A 15,449-nucleotide genomic window follows, 5' to 3' on the forward strand; every position below is an offset into this window, starting at 1 on the left:
TTCCATTGTAGAAAGAATGCCACGAGTGTGTTCGGCTGTTATATCTGCAAAAGGTGGCTAATTTGATGAGTCAAAAATTTAGATTAAATTTTGTTAAACAAAACGATTCCATGATTTCTTTTTTATCTCCAATTGTTTATTTGTTCTATGCTTTAATTTCATTGAGACATTAAACTGCATAAATGTCAATAAAAACTGGAAAAATGGAGGTGTTCTTTAAAATGACCGGTAGTGTATGTATGTGTGTGTTTGTGTATTTTATTAAAGCATTTTAAAATTAATAATTAGTTCCCTTTGTGTTAACATCAAATAATTTTTTTAGCAAACATTTTTGAGGAAAACATCTTAATTATTTTTGTGCTTCAGAAATTAGTTATGTTAAAAATGTTTTTAGAGTATTCAGATACTTCACATGTACTTTAAATTGTTTACAAAATCTTTTTAAAAATTACAAAAACAATTACACATGTTTTTACTTCAGTGTTGCCCACTGATTCCAAATGAACTCATGTTGTAATTTAAAAATAAAATATGTAGTTGCAATTTTTTTTCAAATTTCTAATATTTATTGTATTAATTTTCTGTGTGGTCCAGTTGTTAAAGAAAATGGCTTGTAACCAGGAGGTCCCTGGTTCAAATCCCACCTCAGCCACTGACTCATTGTGTGATCCTGAGCAAGTCACTTAACCCCCTTGTGCTCCATCTTTCGGGTGAGACGTAATTGTAAGTGACCCTGCAGCTGATGCATAGTTCACACACCCTAGTCTCTGTAAGTCGCCTTGGATAAAGGCGTCTGCTAAATAAACAAATAAATATATATCTAACCATTTCAATACTTAACCATTTTACAGACCCTAGGTTAACATATTAAAAGATTAGAAAACTGGTCTACTGTTTTGATGGGAGGGATCATTCCTGTAGTTCTAAATCAGTAGACTTAAGCAAGGTTATCTTTCCTTGACCTGTATACTGGTCTGCAGTCCCGAAAGAGTTAAACTGGAACAGGGTATTTTTTTGCACAAAAACAAAGCATATCAGCAATCAATGCATGGGGATGCTTCTCTGAAAGAGTGGTTAGTAAACTTGGATTAAGTTAATAAAATGGTTACGTGAATAAAATGAGCCGTGGTTGTAATGTAGAAGTATGGACCTGAAATTTAGAGAAAGGTATAAATTCATGTGGCCGCAAAATGGTACATTTTTATTGGACCCAAATAATCAAAGGGAAACACACTGTTTCTGTAGCAATTAAATAGCCAGAAGTAAAAAAAAAACATGGAAGTGAAACAGTTCATTGTTAAAGGGCAAACTTGACTGTGAGAATCATAGATTGCACCTGTGTACCAAATATGAAGACAATATCTCAAAGTTTCTCTTTTATGCAAAAACACATACACACAAATAAAAACATGACCTCAAAATGGCAGCCACGTCAAGGTCCATGTCAAGTTCATCATGTAAAGATGAAGTCAGAGACAAGTTTATGGAATTACTGACACCAAAGGGTAGATTTTTCTTGTAATACACTATTTAACATCTGACCTACAAAATAATAGAATACAGTACAGATAATACAGACAGTCTCAAACCATTGTCTGTATTATCTGTCCAACAATATACTTAGATACTCACCTGCCCCCCCCCCCCCCCCCCCCCCCCCCCCCCCCCCCCCCCCCCCCCCCCCCCCACTTCTCTTACTCTTTCCAGCCAAAGACTTCATTAATGGAATGTACAGTTAGAGCAGATAAGAGAGCGGAGAACAGGAGGAGGAGCGGGAGAGATAAATCTGCTCATGAGAATCAGCACAGCTATAAAACTGTGTCAGAAAATTTAACCTCCCCATTCTTTTTTTTCTCTTATCTCACAGTCCATTTATTATTAATTTGATGGGGTGGGGGAGATGTCAGTGTTCTGTGGTGAGAGCCAGAGAGCCATTTATCTTACAGAAAAAAAAGAAAAACAAATATTTTCAAACCTACTGTTCAGAGTTTCTCTGGTTTCCATGTGCCAAATGAGAAAGCAGGAGCAAGAAGAGCAGTCAAAAGAAGTCTCTGAAGCCCCTTCCAGAAGATCAAAGGTTTCTTTCCTTAAACATTATGGCACCATAATGGTTTTGTGGAGTCAGAAAGGCCTTTCAGCTTGAAATGTTGTAACTTGAATGATTAGTGACACTGTAATACTTTGAAAGTTTGCTTACACAGAGAGATCCAGCTGTGCCAGAAGCTTTTAAAAAAAAAATGACAAAAAAACACGAGTTGTGGAGCCACTAGAGAGTATTAGTATGGAGATGTAAAAAGATAGCCAATTCATTTTTTTCCCCCCTTTATATGTGCTCTGGGAAAAGAAGACTGAGAATAAAATGTGGGAGAGAGAGAGAATATGACTATTTTTAATAAGTACTTTTATAGTTTTAACTTGTTCCCAAAAATGGCCAACAGGACACTAATGAATAATGTGAAGATTATTTAAAAAAAAAAAAAAAAAAACTAAAAAAGTTGAAAGCACCCTAGAAGCCCAATTATATACTGTATATTGTAACAGTCACTTGTGCACTACAATGCTTAATATTGAAGAGGTGCTAACCAGTATAAGGCATTATACAATGTATAAGGCAATATAAAAGTATAAGCGTTTATAAAAGTATAAAGGTGTATATAAACCAGTATAAGCCATTATAAAAGTGTTTCTGTAGGTAAAGATGTCAACATACAACTGAAACAGCATTTAAATCACTCAACAATCTGCTTTTATTTTCTCATCTCTGTCACTAAGAATTACAGGAAAATTGGCAAATATACCATGGTATTAATTTAGTTAGAGAACAGAACAAAGAAAACTCTGAGGCAAGCAGTAGCAGTAACACTATTCAAAAGCCATCAGAGAAATCACCACGCAAGTCTCACTCAGCATGTATACAGTATATGCAGCAGCGGCATCTACTTATTAAACTAAATATCGCCTTATAAAACTGACTAGAGAGTATGCAATGTTTAAATTACACAACCGTTGGGCTTTTAAAACAAGGTCGGGTTTGGCATAGAATTCAACTGTGCTCGCCCCGGACGGGAAGGACTGCGCAAACTGACACGGAAGTCGTTTAGTCCGCATATCATCTAATGCTGGTTTACAATCTAGGGAAATTATGCCAGTTACCGGCCATTGGTGTGAAAACAGCCTCAGAAATTATTGGTCAGCTTCTCTCGAAGACCGCAAAAATAAAATAAAATAAAAAAAATTTAAAAAAAAAACTCTTGAAAGCCCCCCCCTCCCCCTCGATGTCAATCAAGTGCAGTGTTTGGCTGTTACATGAATCCTCCCTCAGATGTGGGAAATGAGTCTGCTTTCAATTCCCAAATGCCATTTCATCAGGAAAATGTTACTATAAATGGCAATGTTCAATGTAATGTTTATGGCAAATAAATAAAAAAGTACAAAATATATGTTACAATCAAACAGTCTTCAGGAACTATTTTTTCTCAGTGGAAGGATACATAATATATTTCTTATTTTTTTCCCTTAAAAAACCTATTTTGTTTAATTATTTTCAAGAAAAAAGTGTAGCCATTTTGTAAGCAAAATAACCCACTCCAGGGTGTATGGTAAGACAATTTTTATCGCACTTCCTGGGTGGTTGAAGGGTCTCGGCCTGCGGCCTCGTGCCTCACAGCGCACCCAGGGCGTGCAGTAAGAATTGTCTTACCACACTCCCTGGAGTGGATTATTTCTTACATTTTATATAGTGAAGGTAGAGTCTATACGACAATACAAAAGCACAAAAAGCTTTGACCCAAACATTTTTAATGCCTTACCAAAAAAGTTTCCAGAGGGATATTCATAGTCGCACTCTCAACATTTTCTTCAAAAGGATTCAGTGCGCAACTACTGTTGGTTTATATTCATCCAAATATTCCTTATTTGTTTAAAAACAAACAACATGTTTCAACACCTAATGTGTCTTCATCAGGTTCACATTAATTGTGAATTAAAGGGTGGCTTTACATTTAAACCAATCAATTTTACAATTAGTTAAATATCTCATATGTTTTTCAGTTAGATCATTTGCTTAGGCAATAAAACATTGAATAATCATTATAAGAAAAAATCTAAACAACATTAATCAGCAATTTAAATATTGACAAGTTAATTACACTGAATAATTAAATGACAAGTCATCTTTAATAATTTAAGTAATATACACAGGTTTTACAAGTATAACGATCAGTTAAGCAGACAATCAATTATCTAGTGTGTACAGTGCCTTGAATAAGTATTCACCCCCCTTGGACTTTTCCACATTTTGTAGTGTTACAACCTGGAATTAAAATGGATTTAATTGGGATTTTTACCATTTGATTTACACAACATACTTAAGACTTTGAAGGTGCAAAATATTTTTTATTGGTGACACAAAAGTTAATTAAACAAAAAAAAGACATTTGTTGGTTGCATAAGTATTCACCCTCCTGAGTCAATACTTGGTAGAAGCACCTTTGGCAGCAATTACAGCTGTGAGTCTTTTTGGGTAAGTCTCTACCAGCTTTGCACATCTGGATCCTGCAATTTTTGCCCATTCTTCTTGGCAAAATTGCTCAAACTCTGTCAAGTTGGATGGGGACCTTTGGTGAACAGCAATTTTCAAGTCTTGCCACAGATTCTCAATCGGATTGAGGTCTGGGCTTTGACTGGGCCATTCTAAGACATTCAGGTTCTTGTTTGTAAACCACTCCAGTGTAGCTTTGGCTGTGTGTTTAGGGTCATTGTCCTGCTGGAAGGTGAACCTCCGCCCCAGTCCCAGGTCTCTTGCAGACTGAAACAGGTTTTCCTCTAGAATTTCCCTGTATTTGGCTCCATCCATCTTGCCCTCAATCCCTACCAGTTTCCCAGTCCCTACCGATGAAAAGCATCCCCATAACATGATGCTGCCACCACCATGCTTCACCGTGGGGATGGTGTTCTCAGGATGATGAGCAATGTTGGCTTTGTGCCACACATAGCGTTTTGCACTGAGGCCAAAAAGTTCTCATCAGACCAGAGAACCTTTTTCCACATGTTTGCTGTGTCTCCCACATGCCTTTTGGCAAAATCCAAACAGGATTTGATTTTTTTTTTTCAGCAATGGCTTTCTTCTCGTCACTCTTCCATAAAGCCCAGCTTTGTGAAGCGTCCGGGTTATAGTTGTCCCATGGACGGTTTCTCCCATCTCAGCTGTGGATCTCTCCAGCTCCTTCAGAGTTACCATTGGTCTCTTGGTTGCTTCTCTGACTAATGCCCTCCTTACCTAGTCACTGAGTTTTGGTGGACAGCCTTCTCTAGGCAGAGTCGCGGTTGTGCCATATTCTTTCCATTTTTTAATAATGGATTTAACGGTGCTCCGGGGGATGTTCAAAGTTTGGGATATTTTTTTATAACCCAACCCTGATTGATGCTTCTCCAGAACTTTATCCCGGACTTGTGTTGATAGCTCCTTGGTCTTCATGATGCTGTTTGTTTAGATATGCTCTCTAACAAACTCTGGGGCCTTCCAGAAACAGGTGTATTTAATCTGAGATCATGTGACACTTTAATTGCACACAGGTGGACTCCATTCAACTAATTATGTGACTTCTGAAGGCAATTGGTTGCACCAGGGTGTCACAGCAAAGGGGGTGAATACTTATGCAATCAAGACTTTTCAGTTTTTTATTTGTAAATAATTTTGAAAAATATGTAGATTTTTTTCCCCACTTCGACATTATGGACTATTTTGTGTAGATCAGTGACAAACAATCCTAATTAAATCCATTTTAATTCCAGGTTGTAACACTACAAAATGTGGAAAAGTCCAAGGGGGGTGAATACTTATGCAAGGCACTGTATTAACCATAACAATAGGACCACATTGAATACTTCTGAAGAAGAAAGAACACGTTGAGAGTGAGACTACGAATGTCTCTATGGAAACTTTTTTGGTAAGCCATTAAAACTGAATGTTTGGCTCAAAGATTTTTTTAACTTTTGTATGTTTAACTTTTGTATAATTTAATTGAGGTTTGCAAAATAAAAAAGCATGGCAATTAATAATGATTAATCGACATCTACTGTATATTTGAAATATTGGCAAATTGATGTATCAAATCACTAACATTTTTCTCAAATTAGTACCAGTACATACTGGAAAAAAAGCAATATTAGACAAAGCCTTTGTTGCATGAGTGTTAGAAAACGATCATCTCCGCTTTCAGCTGTAAACTCTGTCAGCAAACAAAGATTACTGCTACAATTTCACTGAAAAAACGTATTATTATTTTTTTTTATTTAAGAGTTGATTTATAATCCTAAGAAGCGACTAACGATGTGGAACAACCTCCTACCAGGGAAGGTGCACTAAGGTTAACTGAAACTGCTGCCTCACATTCTTCACCTACTGGCTTAGACACGGCAGCTATAGTGTAATCCTGAAATATTGGGTTAACTGCTCCCTCCACAGTCCTCTCCACCCTTGCAAATGCTTCCCTTGTCTGAACCAAACAGGGTTGATTTATAAAAGGTCAGTCCCTCACAATTTGGTATATACAGACGTGCTCAAATTTGTTGGTACCCCTCCACAAAAAACGAAGAATGCACAATTTTCTCTGAAATAACTTGAAACTGACAAAAGTAATTGGCATCCACCATTGCTTATTCCATATTTAATAGAAATCAGACTTTGCTTTTGATTTTTTATTCAACATAATATTGTAAATAAGAAAACAAATGAAAATGGCATAGACAAAAATGATGGGACCGCTAACCTAATATTTTGTTGCACAACCTTTAGAGGCAATCACTGCAATCAAATGTTTTCTGTAGCTCTCAATGAGACTTCTGCACCTGTTAACAGGTAGTTTGGCCCACTCTTCCTGAGCAAACTGCTCCAGCTGTCTCAGGTTTGATGAGTGCCTTCTCCAGACTGCAAGTTTCAGCTCTTTCCATAGATGTTAGATAGGATTCAGATCAGGACTCATAGAAGGCCACTTCAGAATAGTCCAGTGTTTTGTTCTTATCCATTCTTGGGTGCTTTTAGCTGTGTGTTTTGGGTCATTATCCTGTTGGAGGACCCATGACCTGCGACTGAGACAGAGCTTTCTGACACTGGGCAGTACGTTTCGCTCCAGAATGCCTTGATAGTCTTGAGATTTCATTGTGCCCTGCACAGATTCAAGGTACCCTGTGCCAGGCGCAGCAAAGCAGCCTCAAAACATAACCGAGCCTCCTCCATGTTTCACTGTAGGTATGGTGTTCTTTTCTTTGAAAGCTTCATTTTTTCGTCTGTGAACATAGAGCTGATGTGACTTGCCAAAAAGCTCCAGTTTTGACTCATCTGTCCAAAGGACATTCTCCCAGAAGGATTGTGGCTTGTCAATATACATTTTAGCAAATGCCAGTCTGGCTTTTTTATGTTTTTCTTTCAAAAGTGGAGTCCTCCTGGGTCTTCTTCCATGGAGCCCACTTTCGCTCAAAAAGCGACGGATGGTGCGATCAGAACTGACGTACCTTCACCTTGGAGTTCAGCTTGTATCTCTTTGGCAGTTATCCTTGGTTCTTTTTCTACCATTCGCACTATCCTTCTGTTCAATCTGGGGTCGATTTTCCTCTTGCGGCCGCGCCCAGGGAGGTTGGCTACAGTTCCATGGACCTTAAACTTCTTAATAATATTTGCAACTGTTGTCACGGGAAAATCAAGCTGCTTGGAGATGGTCTTGTAGCCTTTACCTTTACCATGCTTGTCTATTATTTTCTTTCTGATCTCCTCAGACAACTCTCTCCGTTGCTTTCTCTGGTCCATGTTCAGTGTGGTGCACACAATGATACCAAACAGCACAGTGACTACTTTTCTCCATTTAAATAGGCTGAATGACTGATTACAAGATTGGAGACATGTGTGATACTAATTGAAGAAACTAATTAGTTTGAAATATCACTATAATACAATTATTTATTATATTTTCTAAGGGGTACCAACAAATGTGTCCAGGCCATTTTAGAATATCTTTGTAGAATAAGCAATAATTCATCTCTTTTCACAGCTTCTTTGCTTTATTCTATGACATACCAAAGGCATGCAAGTATACATGATAAAATAGCTTTTAATTTCATCACTTTTCAGGAGGAATGAAGCATTATTTCAATGAGCTGTAAGGGTACCAACAAATTTGAGCACGTCTGTAATTTGGTATGTAAATGACAGCCTTGTCATATACTGTACATATTGTATCATATGCATCTGCAGATATTTTTTATAAATGTCAGTTTCAGATCAGTACTGTATCCAAGAATGTACAAACTAACAATGCTGAATGTGTAACAGCCTCCTGGCAAAGAACATGCAGATTTAAACGCCTACATTCTCTGAAATTGTACTATATGTGGTTGTAATCATTGAGGAATGGTCATAGAGCACCACAGAATCACTGTCAAATTACTGCTCTCCTAGCTGTCCACTAGCTACACCCTATTGACAGAGTTACAGTAGTTTAAAATGCATTGGCCAACCCCGATACACAAATAGTTAATAAACCCATTGTATTTTAGACCCATAAAATTGAGGGGGTAAAACATATTTCTGTGGCAGGACATAGAGCAAATGTACTGTAGAGTTATGGGTGCACAGCAGGGACCTCAGGTTAAATTACACAAACAAAACACACCTTATTAAATGTAACATGTTTTTATTTGACATGAGCACTTTGCTTGATACTCTTAATCCTCTTAATCCTTAGAAATGTCAAGAATTATGAAAAAAGGTACTAAAATGGTGGCATTTCCACACCACTGCAAACAGCACTAAATTAAATGACCCTTGATACTGACAGTCTTGCAAAACTCTTAACTTTCAACTGAAGAGGCCTAGAATGGATTCCATTTAGCTATCTGACACCCCAAAGCACATACCACAGTGAATTTTTATTACAACCCTATACTGTAAGGTTCTCAAGTTATATCATCTCTTAGATTCTCCAAAGACTTCAGTACTGTAGGCATTTTAGCATGGCCAGCAATGGACAGCCACCATTCTAGCCCGGTATAAAGTTAAACACAAAATCAATTACTTACTTCTGTTTCATTCTCACATAAGAACAGATTGCATACAGAGTGGAGAGGTATGTTCCTGCCTCAATTGCATGATAACAGATACAAATACGTGTCCGTCATAATAAAACAAGAAAGTTATTGAGTATACACAAGGGTACTGTACTATCCCCAATTCACAGTGGAAGATATTGACAGTTATTGGACTACAGTAAGCTTAAATTGAATAAAGAGTGTAATTTACCCAGCTCTAATAGGTCAGGAACAACTGTGTCATTCTTGCCCGCACACACACCAGTGATAAATGCATGGAACTTAATTACAAACTGAGCAGCATATAGTACAGTCAGAGTGAAACTAGAAAGCAATCACTTCAAGTGCTTGGGATTTTTTAGAAAGGTAGAATTAATAAAAGCCACAGTGGGGATTAAAACAGTGGAGTAGCTGGATCCATAAAAGTTTGACAAGTTAAATCAAACAAATTGTTCTAATGCTTACATTCTTTGTAATTATGTAACTATTGTTATTTCATCAGCAGTGCTGAAGTTTTAAAAGACTGGATCCAAAGCCTGGGGCCCTTAGGTCAGGTTCTGGCAGATATTGTTCTTTACTTGGCTGTCTGTGAACTTTGCCAAGTCTTGTCAGTATTGGGGTCCACAGCCAAGTAAATACAACAAAAAAAAGTTACATGTATAGATGTATTTTTATTACAAAGTTTTCTGTGATCCAGATTTGAGACTCAGAGGAGACATTTAAGTTTATTACGAGCTGCAAACGTTTTTTTTTTTTTTTTTTTTTTACATTTGTACTTATTAAACAAAGTTGTAAAGTACAGTAGAAAATAGTTTTAATCTTTCATTTCAGGTGTCGTTTTCATTCTGAGTTTAACAAATTGAAAAGGTTGAGACCCTAAATGTCTACAGTACTGTTTAAATTTACGATTGTTGGCAATACTGTTATAAAATATTGTTTTGGTTCTTTGTTTCATACATCTAGCACAAATGAATGGTCTAAGGTCTTTATATAAAAACAGAATAGACAAACTAAGTGCTCTCTGGCTGTAAATGATTCCAACCCATATATCAGGATATTACATAGGTTACAAATTAAAATTATGAAAATTAAGAGTTTTAAATTGAGAGACTGAGAGAATTTGCTCTGGCCCAGTAGCTGTGAGTAACTTACCTAATAAGCATACCTAAAATTACATGGGACGCTAGCGGTGCGTTTTAAAACAAGGATTACAGGAAATAAAAGGCAAAACTATAAATTATACTATCAGGATCTTTTTCAGGTAGGTGAATTAATTAATAAATGGCAATTATATGAAAGGTGACACATAAGGGCATTGCGAAGGTGCAGTTGAAAATGTGGGATCAGTAATTATACAACCACATCGTAATTAAAGAATAAGTAGTTTTAAATGTAATTGTATTTATTTTTTCACCTTTGTCTTTCAGTTCTGCTGGCCGGCTAATAATAATATGAAGACGGTGAGTCCAACAGAGTCAAAAGATAACCACATCATTTGATTTCTTTGTAATCAGGAAGTATAGTACTTCAAATAAGTCACAACTAGGATTGTACAGGCACAGATAATACCAGGTGGAGACACAAATTATTAAAATGCAATATCGAAGCAACAGAACCACTTCACAGTCATTTTAAACATTAAAAAAAAGCGAATCATTAATGTTCTGACATTGGCATCTTTGCTTATTTCCTTTGGAAAAATTGGAACTCAGACACAAACATTTAAATATACCTTCCCGTATTTAATATTAATTAGGTTATTTGCATTTGAAACAATTATTTCTCAGGCTAAAAGAAAACTACATGGAAACACACACAACCTGAGAGTTCTACCAAAATAGAGTGAGAAAAAGGTGAGACTTATTTTTCTTTTTCCATGGAAATAGCCCCATGGAGTCACCTGTCAACCACTCTGGTGGCATATACATAGTACAAACAGTTAAATCTGTTTACTTCCCTTTAAAAAACCAAATGTCCATCTCTTTCCTTTGTCTCTAGTAATTTAAGAAATAAAAGATTTCAAAAGATTATTTAATTGTTTGAGGAAACTAGGCAGCATATTTCTCAGAAGATGTGCACCTCTCCATTGAAATAGCATCAGTCAGGTAACAATGTTTCCCCAAACCTGAGCTACACATTTCCCCCCAAAAGACATTCAACAGGTAAGTTTTGTATTTTTTTTTCATGTAGTGTAACAAGTTATTTCATGTTAAAAACAGCATTGTTTAATAGCGTCTAGTAATAGGGATGGTATTTTATCCATCACACTCTGTAGAACTATTGTAACCTTCTATATTCAGACCTCTTGAATAAATGAATAAATTAGTCTAACTGACCCATTAAATGTCAATGAGCCATCTACAATATTTTTTTCATTTTTAATTCCTTTTATTGCTTTAAATGTGTGTTATTGTAACTCCATCCAGTATCTCAGCTGTTTATCAGACAGCAATTGTATAATTTATTATAGAGACCAATTTCTGTTGGTCACCTCCCCCCTCTGATACATTGTTAAACACAACTTAAAAATGTATCAGAAAGCATACTTATGTCACAAGAGGCTATAGCCAATAAATAAATAAATAAATAACAAAATGCATACATAATCCCTGTATTTCTGTTTAATAATGCAGTCCAAAGACATTTTATGACAAGAAGAGTATTTGCTTATTCAACCAAAGCACAAAATGCTAAGACAGAAACACAACAGACAATATCTGGCCATATGAAGTCGGCCACGAAAAAGCCATCCCTGAAGGACATCTCTGTGATGAATAAATTGCAGCATTTAATTGGTTATAAACCATTTACTGTCTGAACCTTTCAAGTATGTAAGGTTGAAGTGATTTAAAGTGTTGACAAATTAACTGAGAGTACTGAGCTTCAACTAACAGGCAGTTTCCACCCAGATCATTTAACCTAAATTCTAGTCCGATAGATTAGATTAATTCAGTCAGGCCTTGGTCAGTCCCTTTTCTCACTTCACTGTTCACCCTTTGCAGGCCAATATGTTATGAGTGGCTTCACTTACAATGTGCTGTACTGTACATATCAGAGGAACCAACATGCTCATGCAGTACAAGCTTAAAACAATCCTTATTGCACATATTATTATTCTATTTTTAGTCTTTATTCTATAAAGCACCATAAAACATATCTGCCAAGGCACTAAATATTGTTATTATTACATACTAAATATGTAAGCAATAACCCACGACAGGCCATGCAGAAAGATATGTTTAACCACACACCCTGGAGTAGGTTATTACTCTTATAAACTGGCACTGTTTATTTTATAAAAAGAAAACAAAAAACATTAGGTTATTATCATAACCCTGATTCCCTGAAATAGAAATGTAACCATTATCATATGGATATTTACCTCCTAAAGACCCCAAACCTGAATAAAATATACCAAAGCTGCTGAGCGAGGCCTGTTGCACAACCACGGTCCCGCCCCAAGGGTACAAGAGGACTGCGCTCACAGATCTCATCGTCATTTTTCCTTCAAGCATTCTGCAATCATAGATACAGCGACCTTGAAGGTTAATGGTTACATTTCTATTTCAGGGAAGCATGGTTATAATAATAATCTAACGTTCCTTTTCAAGTATGAAATGTAACCATTACCGAATGGGTGAGTGTACCAAAGCTGTCGATAGGGCAATATTGCAGAACGACTGGAATGCTACAAGGCTAAGCCAAGAGGCTGCCTTGTGCGTTACCACACAGAACCCCAGTAACAGTAGCTAGAGTGAAAAAATTGAGGGAAAAACTCACCTCTATGTCTGTGTTGCACGGGTCGACTGGGAAGTCAGGGTTTTGAGGATCTAAGACATTCAGTCTGTAGAACCTAGTGAAGGTATGGGGAGTAGACCACACCGCTGCATTGCAAATGTCCTTGACAGATGCACCCTGGAATAAAGCCCACGAAGTTGCCATGCCCCTGGTGGAATGGGCATTGAGCTTTTCTGGAGGTGGCAAGTTGGCCAGCTCATAGGCAGCCCTGACTGTGTCTGCTATCCACTTGGACAGCAGCTGCTTAGACAGGGCTTGACCATAAGACTTTGCCCCATAACAGACAAAAAACTGTTTGGACTGCCTCCAACTTTTTGTCCTGTTAACATAATACGCTAGGGCCCACACTGGACAGAGCATATGGAGCTGCTGCTCTCTGTCACACTGAAAAGGAGGTGGATGGAAAGCCTCCAATTCCACAGACTGGTTGACATAAAATGCCGAGGTAGTATTCGGCAAAAAAGCAGGATTGGTATGAAGCGTAAGCTTTGTCCTGGCTTCTGCAAAAATTAAGCAGGCTTTCGCAATTGTAAATGCCTGCATCACACTTATTCGCTTTGCTGAGGTGATTGCAAGCAAGAAAGCCCCTTTGAGCAATAAAAATTCAGCTCAGCTGAATGCATGGGCTCAAATGGAGGCTTCATGGGTGTGTAAAGCACCACGTTAAGGCTCCAGTGAAGAACAATACCCTTCATAGGTAGCTGAAGCCGCCAAGCTCCTTTTAAAAATTGCCCTGCCAGGAAGTGAGCTCCTGGGGAGACCGAGTCAATCTTGACATGGCAAGCTGAAAAGGCTGCAGATAGACCTTTAACGTAGAGGAGGATTTCCCCTCGTCAAACAGGTCCTGCAAAAATTGCAGTATAAATACCATGGGACAGGTCGTGGAGTCAAAATCCTTAGGCAGACACCATGGCTGAAAGACGCCCCACTTGTACCCGTACTGGGAACACGTGGACGCTGCTCTGGCATTTGCAGGGTGTCAATCACCCTATGAAACAGACCCAGACAGCTTAAATGCAGCCGATCAGGGGCCAAACCCAGAGCTGTAGGCGCGATGGGTCGGGATGCCATAAGGTCCCCCATGCCTGACTGAGCAGGTCACGGCGCTTGGGCAGTCTCTATGGCTGGCCGCTCAGGAGCTGTATCAGGGCTGAAAACCAGAGTCTCTTGGGCCAATAAGGGGCTACTAATAGCACCCTGGCCTGGTCCTGTCCGATTTTCTCCAGACACAGTGGGAGCATTGTGAGTGGTGGGAAGGCATATAACAGTTGCCTCAGCCACTGGTGTGCCAAGGCATCTATCGCCAGCGGGTCCTTGCCACCTGTTATGGACGGTACATGTCCACCAGTTCGTAGTTACTGTGGGTGGCAATGTACAGGGATGCCCACCTGTACAAGCCACTGGCAAAACTACTCAGTCAGTACCACACACGAGACTGTGGGAAGCCTGCTTGTTAAAATGTAATAAACAGCCTTCGTAATAAGGATGCTAAAGTTGTCACCAAAACGGCAGCAAGATACTGTGGAAGAGATTGCAAGCAATCAATGAGGATCATGAAAAAGTAAATGACCATGACCTACATACATGTAAATGTTAAATATAGGGATAGACACCTCCATATATCACATATTATGATGCTCACAATTGATTCTCTCAATATACAGTGCCAGAAAGTGTGACATACTCTACATATGTACATACTGTAAGGATAGACAAACAGACCCCATGTACTCACAGATTTTGATACTCAAAAAACTGTGCTAAACAATGTAATTACTGACTATAAGTGGTTATGTAGATATATGTAAACACAAACATTTGTCAATGCTAGATTTGGGTTAAAGAAGACATTTAGCCAAGTCTACAGTACTTTCCATTGCCGGTATTATGTAAATTAAGAAAATTTCCTAACAAATAACACAAAAATGTGATGACATGCGTTCTTTTAGTATATCTGAAATAAAATACAATTAAAAACCTTAAATAGGTTTAAAATAATCACTTGAAGCTAGGTAATGTTTATCAGTCAATTTTGTGGTCAATCTAATTCTGGTAGTGCCATGAGTATTACAGTGCCTTGCATAAGTATTCACCCCCCATGGACTTTTCTGGGTCTGGGCTTTGACTGGGCCATTTTAAGACATTCAGGTTCTTGTTTTTAAACCACTCCAGTGTAGCTTTGGCTGTGTGTTTAGGGTCATTGTCCTGCTGGAAGGTGAACCTCCGCTCCACTCCCAGGTCTCTTGCAGACTGAAACAGGTTTTCCTCTAGAATTTCCCTGTATTTGGCACCATCCATCTTGCCATCAATCCTGACCAGTTTCCCAGTCCCTGCCGATGAAAAGCATCCCCATAACATGATGCTCCCACCACCATGCTTCACCATGGGGATGGTGTTCTCAGGATGATGAGCAGTGTTGGCTTTGCGCCACACATAGCGTTTTGCGCTGAGGCCAAAAAGTTCAATTTTGGTCTCATCAGACCAGAGAACCTTTTTCCACATGTTTGCTGTGTCTCCCACATGCCTTTTGGCAAAATCCAAATAGGATTTGATATGTTTTTTTTTCAGCA

Source organism: Acipenser ruthenus, chromosome 3, assembly GCF_902713425.1.
Source record: "Acipenser ruthenus chromosome 3, fAciRut3.2 maternal haplotype, whole genome shotgun sequence".
Classification (NCBI taxonomy): Eukaryota; Metazoa; Chordata; class Actinopteri; order Acipenseriformes; family Acipenseridae; genus Acipenser; species Acipenser ruthenus.